The 12,238-nt window shown below is 43.5% G+C and overlaps 1 protein-coding gene across 1 annotated transcript in view; it reads left to right on the top strand.

Moving 5' to 3' along the window:
- The first annotated feature begins 7,845 nt into the window (after window positions 1–7,845).
- Window positions 7,846–12,238, top strand: part of LOC138292040 (von Willebrand factor A domain-containing protein 7-like) — a 344,708-nt gene continuing 340,315 nt past the window's right edge. The window contains exon 1 of the mRNA XM_069230371.1: window positions 7,846–7,879. The gene's annotated coding sequence lies outside the window, so the exon portion shown is untranslated. The remainder of the gene's footprint in view (window positions 7,880–12,238) is intronic.

The raw sequence follows: 12,238 nt of genomic DNA, 5'->3' as shown, positions 1-12,238 counted from the left end.
GAAATTAATGTAAATATTAACAGTTGGCCACTCTTAGAAAAGTGACCACTCTGTGCTCTGCTCATGCACCAGCTCATGCACCAACTCCCAGGTTCGAGGAAAAAGGCAGTGCCACAGCAGCAAGTTCTCATTGCCTCTGCCAGGACGGCCGCTCAAGGAATTAGCCGAGGGCATGCTTAAATGGGGGAAGCTGCCTTTGATGGGCCACCTGGCCCAGTACCCCTGAGCAGGATGCCTTTTGTCCTTGTAGACAGTATGGAGACAGGGCCAAGAGCTGGAAACTTGTTTCAAAACCGGTTTTACCCTCGGTGTGTTGTCCCCAGGTAGCCACACCTTTAAGGTGAGTACCTGCCTCCTCACAACAGAGGAAGGGTTGTGCCACCATGAAGGGGGCAAGAATGTGGCATTATAGGATAGCCAGACGCCACACATCACAGGAACTTTGTCACTAGGTAGGAGAGAACCCAGCAGCCTATTAGCATGTAACCGCAGGGTTCCCTCATGGCACTTTCCTATGTTAAATATCACACCCTTGGCACGTGGACCTCCAGTAGTCACTGGATCTGAAAAGAGGACAAGAGGATCACCACTCTGCACCCGCTGGAAGTGCACAAAGACAGGCTGCAGGAGTGACTGCATCTGCTGCACTTTAGGCTGGTGGAGTTTGTACCCTATTCTGCATGCCTAGATCAGGGAAGTGCTGATCCCTCATCCCAGACCAAATCAGAGACTCCAAGGGTCCATTGGTTGGCCTCCCAGAACAGCACTGGGGATATTAAAGCTGCAGGAACCGAAGTCGACTCTCTGATAACCACAGCAGAAGTCTTGCCGCTACCGGATGCCCGACACCCCCAAGGACTATTCAGAGATAGCCAAAAGGTGCACCTATGCCTACTGGACTCGTGAGGGATAGTTGTGACCGGATTCATTTCCCCAGAGGGACACCAGCCTCCACCAAAGATTTGCTCAGTGACCACTATGTTTCAAAAGCGCAAGGTATGCATCAGCAGCCTTTGGAACCCCGCAAAGAGGACTTCATGGTACCCCCAGACTCCGTGGCCAGGGTTGCTCGTACTCACTTGTGGACCGAGGGCTGGACCAGACTTCACCTCCATGGAGCACAAAGCATCTGGAGCATCCTTGAGCATCTCTAAGTCTGCATGACTCAGCATCAGACCACTCCGTTACCATCTTTGGCTGTCATTCTGTAAAGTTTGGTTCCTGCTTTAAAAAATGTTCTGGTGGCCAGGGTACTGTCCAAAGTATTATCTCTGCCCCCGTTGATCTCTGTCCTTCTGGACATGGTCGCCCAACTTGGGCCGGAGTTGCAGAACCTACTTTTCCAAGTTTTGAAACGTTTCCAAAGCTTTTGCTGACCAATGCTTGTTTGCGATTGATGCAAAAGTTATTTATTGCTTTAAAAATCTTTATCTCTGGAACCCTCTGGGGGATCTTGATGATCAAGTTCTCTAAAGATACATAAAAATCGAATATATGTTTCTAACCTAGTATCTTGTTTCTTTTGTGTCTTGTGACTTTCTAATTTTGTTGTTTGGTGTTCATAAGAACCTTAACACATTGTTCCTTTGCTAAGCCTTACTGCATGCAGCCACAGCTACATAGGGATGAGCTTAAGGTTAAGTAAACATACCTGACTGGACCCAAGATGGTATTTGTAAGTGTCCTGCACAGTACGGCTACCCAGCCATCCCATATAGTACACCTCAAACCCTTACAATGATGCTACAATTGTAAAAAATAAATTGAACAAGTTATGCTTTCAAATATATATAATGCAAAATGAACTAGTCAGTGTACAAGAAACTTTAGACGTTGCAAGAAGCGTGGAGCTACCGACTCCCAGGAGCCCAACAAACAGCAGTGGCCCCCTGCAGCTGAACGATATCTTAATTCCAGTGTTAACTCCAATGAGCCGCATGCATAGCAATATCTCACAAATCTGAGGAAATAGCTCCAGTAAGGCATGTAAAATACAGCTGAAACTAGAGTCACAATTATGTGCCATCAGCAGGCATGGCATTGGAAGCCCAACTGGGATAAAAGGGGAGATGTCTGAAAATTCAGTGAAGATAAAGCCTCTGAAATGTCTAAATATTAAATAGATTGAGGTTCAAGCAGGAACAACAGACAGTCTGGTAAGATGTAAAATGGGTTGTCTGACAGAATATCAATTCTAGATATATTGTATGGACAGAATATGATATCAGAAATATCGAGGACCAAAATTGAGAAGGTAAGTGCAAATAGATAAGTATAGATTTACTATTCTTAACTCCACAGATCAGTACCCTGAAGACATATATATATATATATATATATTCTCAAAGTATATACATATGTGGAGTTAAGTATAGTAAAACCTTCCTTACCCCTAGAAACTTACCTTCACGTTATTTTTGTCCATGATATGCTTGACTCGATATTTAACTCACACAATATTTTTGATTCAATATTTTGACCTAACACCGTAAAATCTTTATTCCACCAGAAGGACCCCGTGCATACACTGCAATAGCAAACAAAACTACAGTACTCTAGGAGCATACAAGTAATATCTACGATAATCACAAAACAAGGTTTCTGAAGTAAGCACATCCCAACAGTAACATCAAGGACAACACTACACAAGACTTTAAGACTGCTTTTGACCATTGAGCTTGGTATTGGCCATGTACAGAGCTCAGCTGCCTCTTGCATAGGTTTGCAATAGAGAAATAACAGGTGTATGTTTACATACATCAAAACAATACCCTTTCAGGCTTGGAGTGCCACATAAATTATGAAAAAACAAAGCAGAGTTCTCTGGATAGTTCCCACGTTTAGGTGGAGAGTAGTTCCCATATAAAGCATCCTACAACACCAGCAACACTCTCAATTTGCTCACCTCAAATGCCTGTTTTTGTAGCAAGGTTTTTAAGCATGGAATTAGCACAGTGCCATCTAAACTGAGCTAAAAAGGGACAAAGGCCAAGATGGGTGAAATTCCTCTTTTGTTTTTCCTAAATAGCGAATCCTAAGACATCGCTATTTAGGAAATGCAAAACGGAATGTAAAACAATAGAGAGTTTCTAATAGCGATTCCTACAGACTAGAAATCACCAGTTGGAAATGGCTATTTAAGAAATGTTACACCATATGAATGGTTTTGCATTTCCAAATTTGTGATTGCTTAGGAAATGCAAACCCAAGGATGCTAGAGGCCTTCGCCTCCCCCCTTGATGCACCCAAAAAACATTGGTGACCATTGAAAGTGCACAAATGCCCTATTTGAATGTACTTTTTAAACTTGCATCTGGTTAACATCGACTTGAAGTCAATGGTAATAGCATTTCTTAAATGCCAATTTCACATTTAGGAAATATTTTGTACATGTGCTTAGGAAATCGCAAATTGGAAATCCCTACTTGCAATTTCCTATTTGGGAATCGCAAAATGCAACATATTGGGTAGATATTGCATTTTGCGATTTCCTATTGGCCTTTGTACATCTGAAAAGGCACGTTAGCATTTCTTGTGGACTGAAGTTGCAATTTGGTCCGTTAAGAGATGCTAAATCCTTTCGTACATCTGGACCAAAGTCTTTTGCAATTTATACAGCAAAGTCTTAAAGCATAGGGTTAGTACAGTGCCATCCCCACTGAGCTATAAACTGACAGAAGCCTTTTACTATTCCAGACACAGTGGGATTGCTAAAATACCATCCAAGCCAAACTGGAATGAATAAAAGCAACCCCTGACATGTGTTTGCTATCATTATAGCTTTTCAAAGAGGTTTAGCTTTCTCTAGAGACAAGGGAGCACCCAGAATGTCAAAACAATACCCTTTCAGGCTCAGAGTGCCACATAAATTATGTAAAAAGGAAGCAGAGAATTCCGGGTAGTTCCCAAGTTTAGGTGGAGGACAGCTCTTGTATAGAACACCCTACAACAAATAGACATGGGCATTTAGGAAATGCTATTAACATTGACTCCAAGTCAATGATAACCACGTGCAAGTTTATAAAATGCCTTCAAAATGCATTTTTGAAAGTGCCATGACAAAGAGTTAGACCAAACTATGCTGTAGTCTCATATACGTGGCCTGCCACTCTTCAGTGCAAACTGGACTCTCACAGGCACCAGTGACTCCTCTTATGTAGTCCAGGGGACTCCTCATGATCTAAACTTTCCCTCCTTTTTAAGCCTTATTACTTGCACAGATATCCCACTGCCGCTGTCACCCAGTGGGGTGGTTGTTTTAACTGTGTACCATCTCTTCAGTGTGCCTTTTAGTACCTTTGGACATGACCGGGGAATGAAGGATGCCTTTTTCACAATGTACCAAGTCCCCGGGCCATCTGAAACTGATGCAAACCCAGTTACTCGCAAAAGGATTTAATGTGATGTTGGTGGAGTCCAGGATCAGCCGTCATTCAGTTCCCCCCCTTTGATTCGGTCCTCATTGACCCTTCATCCCTGGGTCACTAGCTACGTGTAAGTCACCTTGAAATATAGGCCAACCATGAAAAGGCCCTTAGACACCTTTTGTGGCACTTTCCTGAACCTGCAGAACAAGTCAAAACATTCTCAAAGGAGACACAACAAGCCATAAACAATCCAGCTGGGTGACAATGCGGCCTCACTCCCCTCTCCACCAGAGGCATCCTTTCCGGCTGATACAGGCCAGTGGATCTGCTTTGACACATGAAGGGGGGCACTTATTTCCGCTAGAAGTGTACCCAGTGGGAAGTTTCCTAAAGCTGCAACCCAGCAACCCAAGCAGTTCCTTGTGCAACCTGAGTTGCAACTCACTACTCCTTCTTTTCCAGACTTTTAATTCCTACAATACTGGCACTCCATCAGGAGCTTTCAGGCCTTTGGTAGCGCCTTGGCGAGCTCTCGCTGCCACAGGGCTCAGCTTGGGCCCCTCTTAAGTACAAACAGAGCACCCTAAGAGTATCCTCCTTTCACAGCCTCTCATAACCTGCTCTGAATGCGTCACAGCATTCGAAGACAGGAATGGCAAGAGTGATGGAGCACTAAAAAACTTTCCACTTTTCCCCAGTTCTAACCACGCCCCCAACACTTTGGGCCTTATCACGACCCTGGCAATGCGGTGGCGGTCAGACCGCCGCCAGTGCCGCAGTCTGACCACCTCATTACAACCGGGGCGGTAGTGCTGTGGTCGGACTGCCAGCACCGCCACTTTTGGTCGACACGACAGTGTGGCGGTGCTGGCGGTCCTAATCCTCCAGGGCAGCACTGCAAGCAGTGTTGCCCTGGGGATTACAACTCCCTTCTCCGCCAGCAGTTTCATGGTGGTAGCACTGCCTTGAAATGGCTGGCGGAGACAGAGTGCAGAGGGCCTCAGGGGGGGCCCTGCACTGCCCATGCACTTGGCATGGGCAGTGCAAGGTACCCCATGGCCAACCCCGTCGCAATGTTCACTGTTCACATTTCAGTGAACATAGCGAAGGGTGCTGGTGCACCCTTTGCACTACAGCATTGCTGCCGGCTCTATCATGAGCCGGAGACAATGTTGTAGGCCGTTTCCCACTGGGTCAGCTGGCACAAACTCTGTTTCTGCCCGCTGCCCCAGCGGGAAACTTGTAATAGGGGACAGCGGGGAGGCGGCCGCACTGGCGGCAGTCTACCTGTCATGACTTCGGCGGACGGGCTTTTCTGTCCGCCGAAGTCGTAATTATCCCCTTTGTATTTTGAAAAAAAATCTGCTAAATCCATGCTTCTCTGAAATATTCCAGGTAGACTGATGATTTCCATGTCTGCTCGGACCCTGCAGTTTTCAGCGTTCATCCTGATCCATTATTATCTGCCTAGAATCTGGCTCTGTCCAGTACCTAGACTGCCCTAGGGCTATGACATGGCTGCAGGATGACAATTTAGTGTTATATAAAACCCCTTAATCAATCAATTATTAACTAATTAATTAAGTAATTAATTATTATTCCAGACTGGAAATAAAATATGTCCGCAGCCTATGATGTCAGTGTGCCGGGCATTTGTATGGGTTCCTTCCAACAGTGCCAGGTAATTTCTTAATGTACAAGAGAGCTACTGAGAAAATCAGCATGTTGCGCAATATGCAGGGTGATGACAACAGTGCCAGGGTGCTTCTTACATGCACCAGGATGCTAACAGTGACGTCGGGGAGTTAAGCAATTTGCTAGAGTGCTGCCAGTAATGTCAAGATGCCATTTACAATACTGGGGACCTGCCAAAACATCACAGTAAAAGTGAATTTATCATGCTATTGTCAAGAATTTCAGGGTGCCCCTAATGTGCGAGGCTTTGAGGGCAATGCTATGGCGAATATGATCTGGTGTTCGGTGAGGTAACAAAGGCCCCCGCAGCCCCCGCGGTGTTGGGGGAGCTCCAGGGGCCCTTCTCAGCACAGCACCCGGACGGAGTGAGGCTGGAGCAGGGTGGCCCTCTCCAGTTTCGTTACGCCACTGCTGGTGTTCTGTTGATCAGACATCTGCCAATATTATCAGGTCTTGACATTCCGCAAAAGCCACTTTAAACATTCTACATTGGCTAACGGTTGGGTACTGAGCGCCAATACTAACAATTCCTCACCAATAAGACCCTCTCTATGACTAGCCCGGAAATTACATGGATTTTTCCATTCTTTTGAGTAATGGATTGCAAGGTGGACTCTGTGGATCCCTTACAAATGAGGAATTACCACGGTATTCCGTGGCTTTTTCCACAGTAGACCATCATTCCATCCAGATTTTCATATCGAGAGTTCCCCGTATGAAAATAAACGGATCAGTGGAAAAACAGCGCATCGTGATGACGACCACATGTCGCACTTCATCACCAAATGGCACCATATAAAATAACAAAACACGATTTGTCACCACTCTTACACCAGGCCACGCTGCCTTACACTACCCCACATATTACATTACATAAGACACACCCCACAGCTCTCTAAAACCAAACGCACTACTCCCCCAAAGCCACATTACATCATCCCATTGTGCGATAAAACACATGACACCACAGGACACCGAAGTAAAAGATTTCCTACCAACAAATATTTCCATTTAACATCGCTATAATTCAATGAACTTCGGAAGATTAAAACTGAGGTCTACTCAACACTCACCAATTATTTATTTAATTATTTATTTGCAGTGTTTCATAGGTTTTTTACAGGTGTATTTCCAGTCAGGTCAGAACACAAAGATACAAAGCAATTTCTGTTTTCAGTAGGTAAAGTTATGTTAGTATGGGAGTGTAAGAGTTATACATCATATTGTTTTTCTGCTTTACGTATAAAAATGCATGTTGTGGTCTTATGACACGTTTTATGTAAGTGACATTAGGAAAGAGTGTGGCGAATCTGCCGCCACACTGGCCCCCACCGTTCCACATAGCATCTGGTCTAGAACACAGACCTTTAGAATACAAGTATAACTCCAGCACCTCACATCCGTGCATAATATGCGTTCGTGATCGTATCTATGTTTGTCTGTATGTGTTTTAAATCTTGCAGTATGACTTTAAGCAAACTTTTCGTCTGCTTAGAATAAATCACATTCCATCTGCCAAATAAAACGGCCAAAGCGATTTATCTCAATACATGTTTTATGAAGATACTGTGTGAACGTGAGCGATATAATAATTTACAAAAAAAGTTCTGCTACGTCTGCAACCAAACCTCTCATATTGGTAGCCCCCTCTTGCTTGGTATTATCTGGCAGGCAGAGAAAAAACGCATATACCCTGAGGAGATTTGGGTGAACGCCCACTGCTGTCAACAAGTAATTTCTGCCAGAGTATTTTATAAACCCTACTTCGGCAGAGGCAGAAGCACCTTTCAGCAGCACAAGAACTCAGACTGTGGCAGGTAGGTGATGAGTACCAGAGATGGCATTTCCGTCTACGCAGGCATATAACTAATCAAGTTTCTGCTTCACTCTGACCAATGTGGGTATTTTATGGAGCTGTATACGTGTTTTTCAATTCTTGTATTCGGCGTTAGCCAAGATCTTTCGATTTTACTAAACTGCTATGTATAATATGCTTGCTTACTTACATGGGATGGCAGATATCCCTTATCATTCACCGGTCTTTTGTTGGTTCATGGTGCTTTTCCGCCCGCTACAGCATATAGCATGGGGCAATGGATTAGACTTGCTTCACTTACTTGACTGTGAGTGACGGCATTCTATCCTTTCACAAGGTACACATCCACCGACAAAGTTGTTCCCTAAAGTGCCATGGACTACTATGGTAATGTGTGCGCCTTTCGGGACCAAAACAATTTCTTACTTTGAGCCAATGCCTCTTTTTTTATATTAGTGAGGGCCAGACATCTCTAGCAACAAGAGTTTTAACAAAACAAGCATTGACAAAACCAAACGATGGCTCTCAGAGCCACACATATAAGCTTTGCAATGCTTTTTGTTTTGTGATATATAAACGTGTTTCTGTACTAACGCATGGTGTGCTAAACGTTTATGGACTTTAAAAATATCAAATGTTTAATAGTTCATGCTCTCACTGTTCTCTTTGATAATAAGTGACTCTGGATAAAAACCCATGAAGCATAAATTGCTTTTTTGTAAGGATGCTGGGTGAAAATCTTGGATTTTGTTTTCTGGTGTTTGCAGATGGCGTGTCACTATTAGGCGTTAACAGTCTGAATTGCGTCAAATTGTTTTTTGTGCAGGGGACAATGTTGCATGTGATGAGGTAAGTCATATTCTCAAGGTGTGGCGTTTTAATGAGCTAATTAAGGAGTATGTGCAGGAACAGAGGTGAGAGGTAATTGAATTTTTGGCCAGTGGTCGTGTACACCTATGAGCATAGAAGGTTTAAGTTGTGTTTATGTGAGAGTGATGGGCTCTCATCTGAGCATATGAGACTGCTGGATTAATGGAGAGATCTCCATTAATGGAGATATTAATGGAGAGTTATATGTGATTCAACTGTTTGTGATTGTGCAGGGCTCATATATAAGCGCAAGGGTTTTAGTTGTAGTGCAAAGAAGAGTAGATGAAGGGCCAGATTCATCAACACTTTGTACTGATGTAAATTCACCAAACGTAACATACACAGTGCAACGTGCTGAACTGTCATTTACTTTCCAGGGCAAAACTTGTCTTGTGCTAGATAGTTGCCTCAAAGTAACACAAAGTTATGGTTTGTACTAGTTCATGTTACTTTGCTTCTAGGAGGCGCCCCATGGTTGGTGCATGGGTGCTCCCACACTACATAACCCATAAAGTCTTTCATGTGAACAGAAGTGGGAAACACAGAGAAAGGCTCCCCATAATGCATTAGTAGAGGCCATTAAACAAGCATTGCCTCTTTTCTTGATTCTAAGCTCATCATCTATAAACATAGTATATATAGTAGGTAGTTATAGTTAGGACCTAGCTTCCATAGGAAAAGCGTTTTTTGACTTGGCTATATCTTTTGTGCAGTTTGACGAATCTCCATGATTTTTTTATTTAAACTGTCAAGTTGGGTCTTGTGCTTATAAAGTTTTGGGTTGATCAGTCAAGTGGGGACTGAGAAAAAAGGGATGTTAAAAAGTGTGTTTCATCTGTTAATTCCCTTAGAGACTTTAGACATGATTACAGCCCGACCTGCTGGACAGAATTACACCAGATTTGGCGCAAAGGTGGCTCTTGGTCCAGAAAGCATGCTTTTTGTTATTTGGTCTGGGCACCCAGGACACAGCAGTAGCTGGCCCTGGGGGAGTGACAGTCCAAAGGGCCATAATTGGCTCTAGGAAGGGGGCATGTGGCTCCCCTCCTTCTCTGAGCACAGGCCAGATCTGGGGAGTTGGTGGTCCCCAGGGCCATATATGACCTGGGAGGGGCCCCCAATCTATTCTGAAAAAGAAAGCCCCAGGGAGGTGGGGGTCAACTGGGCTAAATGAGCCTTTTGCTTTGTATTAAACAGCAACTTCTTTTTAGAAAATAACTGAAAACTTTCCCCTTTATGTGAAGCAGCATTCTCACTTTTGTCCTGCAATAAATTTGACTTCAAAGGCAGGATACATTTTTAGCAACAGTTCATGCTCTATGAATTCATTAACATAACATAACCTAATGCAACACAACGGTATGCAACGAAACGTAAAGTAATGTAATGAACATAACATGAAATTACATCTAACCAAACCAGCCAGTCCCCTGTGACTAGTATATCCCTTATATGTATTATAATCTCCATCTTGAAGCAACAGTATACAAAATTATTGAGACCCTTTAAACATTTAAAGCAAAATCTTCCTGATCTAAAGCAAATTTATCTATTGCTTCCTTAGAAAGAAGCCTCTGACCTCTGCCACAAGTAACCTAATTTTTTGTCCTGGGAGAAATGTACTTCATCTGAAACCTTCTAAATTTTTCAGGATCTTTGACAACTTATTTAGTTGTGTGTGAAGAGAGCTACACTTCCCCCTACCTTAATAAAGCGACTGGGAGATGGACTTGTCTTGTATGTCAGCTCCTCTCATTTATCCTCCAGCTGAGGGTAGGGAACAGCTGGGAAGGAGACCTGTTAGGAAGCAAAAGGTTAAATAACACAACATAAGAATATAATCACATTGACTTTCAGTAGACTATGGTTCTAAGCATTGTTCTACTGTGACCATGGATAAATCTAAGAAGTGACTTTAACTAGACCTAAAGAACTCTGGGTACCTGGAACAAATCAAGAATGATTAATGCGATGTTTCATATGAGCTTTTCATAAAATGTCACATAATGACTAGAAATACCAGAACCTTCTAGAATACTGCTTCAGAACAAACACTGCATTTTTAACATGAGGACAAAAGGCAATCTGAAACATTCCCTGGAAAAACGATTGGAATTGTACTAGGAACTTAATATGCGCCAAGAACTTCACACTTTAAATTTGTCATCCTCACAGGAATTTCATAGGTTCAGGATTAATGTGTGAATTTCAACAAACGTTACACATCAAGTTTTTAATTGCCATGAAATGATCGTGCACACTGTTGCCGATCTGAACACCAAGTTTTACATGCGGGAAATGAATCGCGCACACTGCCGATTCTAACAAGAATATGCAAATGCCATGAAATGATCGTGCAAGCCTTTGCCGATCTGAACACCAAGATTATCATGCGGTAAATGAATCGTGCGCTGTGCTGATTCTAACAAGAATATGAAAATGCCATGAAATGATTGCGCAAGCTGTTGCCGATCTGAACACCAAGATTATCATTAGAGCAATGATTCGCGTACTCTGAAAGTTTTTACGAGTAGGCCCAAAACTCAAGAGTCTTTTATAACGGGGTCGAGGGCCCAGCCCGACCTCTGTCTAACCACCCTGCTCAAGGATGGCTTCATCCGCCCTTCCAAGTCTCCTGCAGCCTCTCCTTTGTTTTTTGTCCCTAAGGTGAATGTGGACCTTTGCATTTGTATTGACTATAGGGGTTTGAACAAGGTCACAATCAAGAACAAATACCTCTTGCCCCTGATTCCTGTCTTGTTGGATCAAGTGAAAAGAGCAAAAATTTACACTAAGCTCGATCTACGAGGTGCTTACCATTTAGTCCGAATGAGACAAGGCGACGGATGGAAAACTGCGTTCAAGACCAGATATGGTCTTGTCGCGTAGGCTCTCATTATCCTAATGAGACTACTGGATTTTGAGCGGCAAGATAGTTCACAGTGTGGGGGACTGAGTCTGACCCACAGTGGATGACACTTGTCACTTTAAATCCGGGTTTTGGTCTGGCTAACTAGCAGTGCCTCATCTCTCCAGAATGGTAGAGACAATTGGGCAGCCGAGCGCATGACATCTTAGCACTTCCCAGGGAAGTCGTGGTCACTCAGGTCACAACCGGTTCTCTCATACACTGTGCAGTCTCATATATAAATGACAAAGGCAGTTTAAGTTTTAAAGATTGGTTTAATAAAACAACTGCATTTTAGATAGCAAAGCGTGAGATGCAATAACCAGAACTACACAACACAGTAAGAATAAAATAGTAACGATGAGAGTGAAGCACAAGAATAAGGCTAGCATAGTGCCGCTAGATTATTTTCTCTCTAAGTTATAGTTCGAGCACAGCATGTGAAGCTCTAAGCCTGCCTTGCAGGTTCCCCCGGGAGGACATCAACCCTCATACCTGAGCAAAGGCCTGTAATCTGCATCAGCATCTGCAACGGGGCACTCAGCATCTAGTTGTAGGTTCCTGGCTGGAATCTCCCTCTTG

Source organism: Pleurodeles waltl, chromosome 4_2 (assembly GCF_031143425.1).
Source record: "Pleurodeles waltl isolate 20211129_DDA chromosome 4_2, aPleWal1.hap1.20221129, whole genome shotgun sequence".
Taxonomy (NCBI): domain Eukaryota; kingdom Metazoa; phylum Chordata; class Amphibia; order Caudata; family Salamandridae; genus Pleurodeles; species Pleurodeles waltl.
The sequence above is the reverse complement of the archived record's forward strand: the minus strand, read 5'-3'. Positions and strand labels throughout refer to the sequence as shown.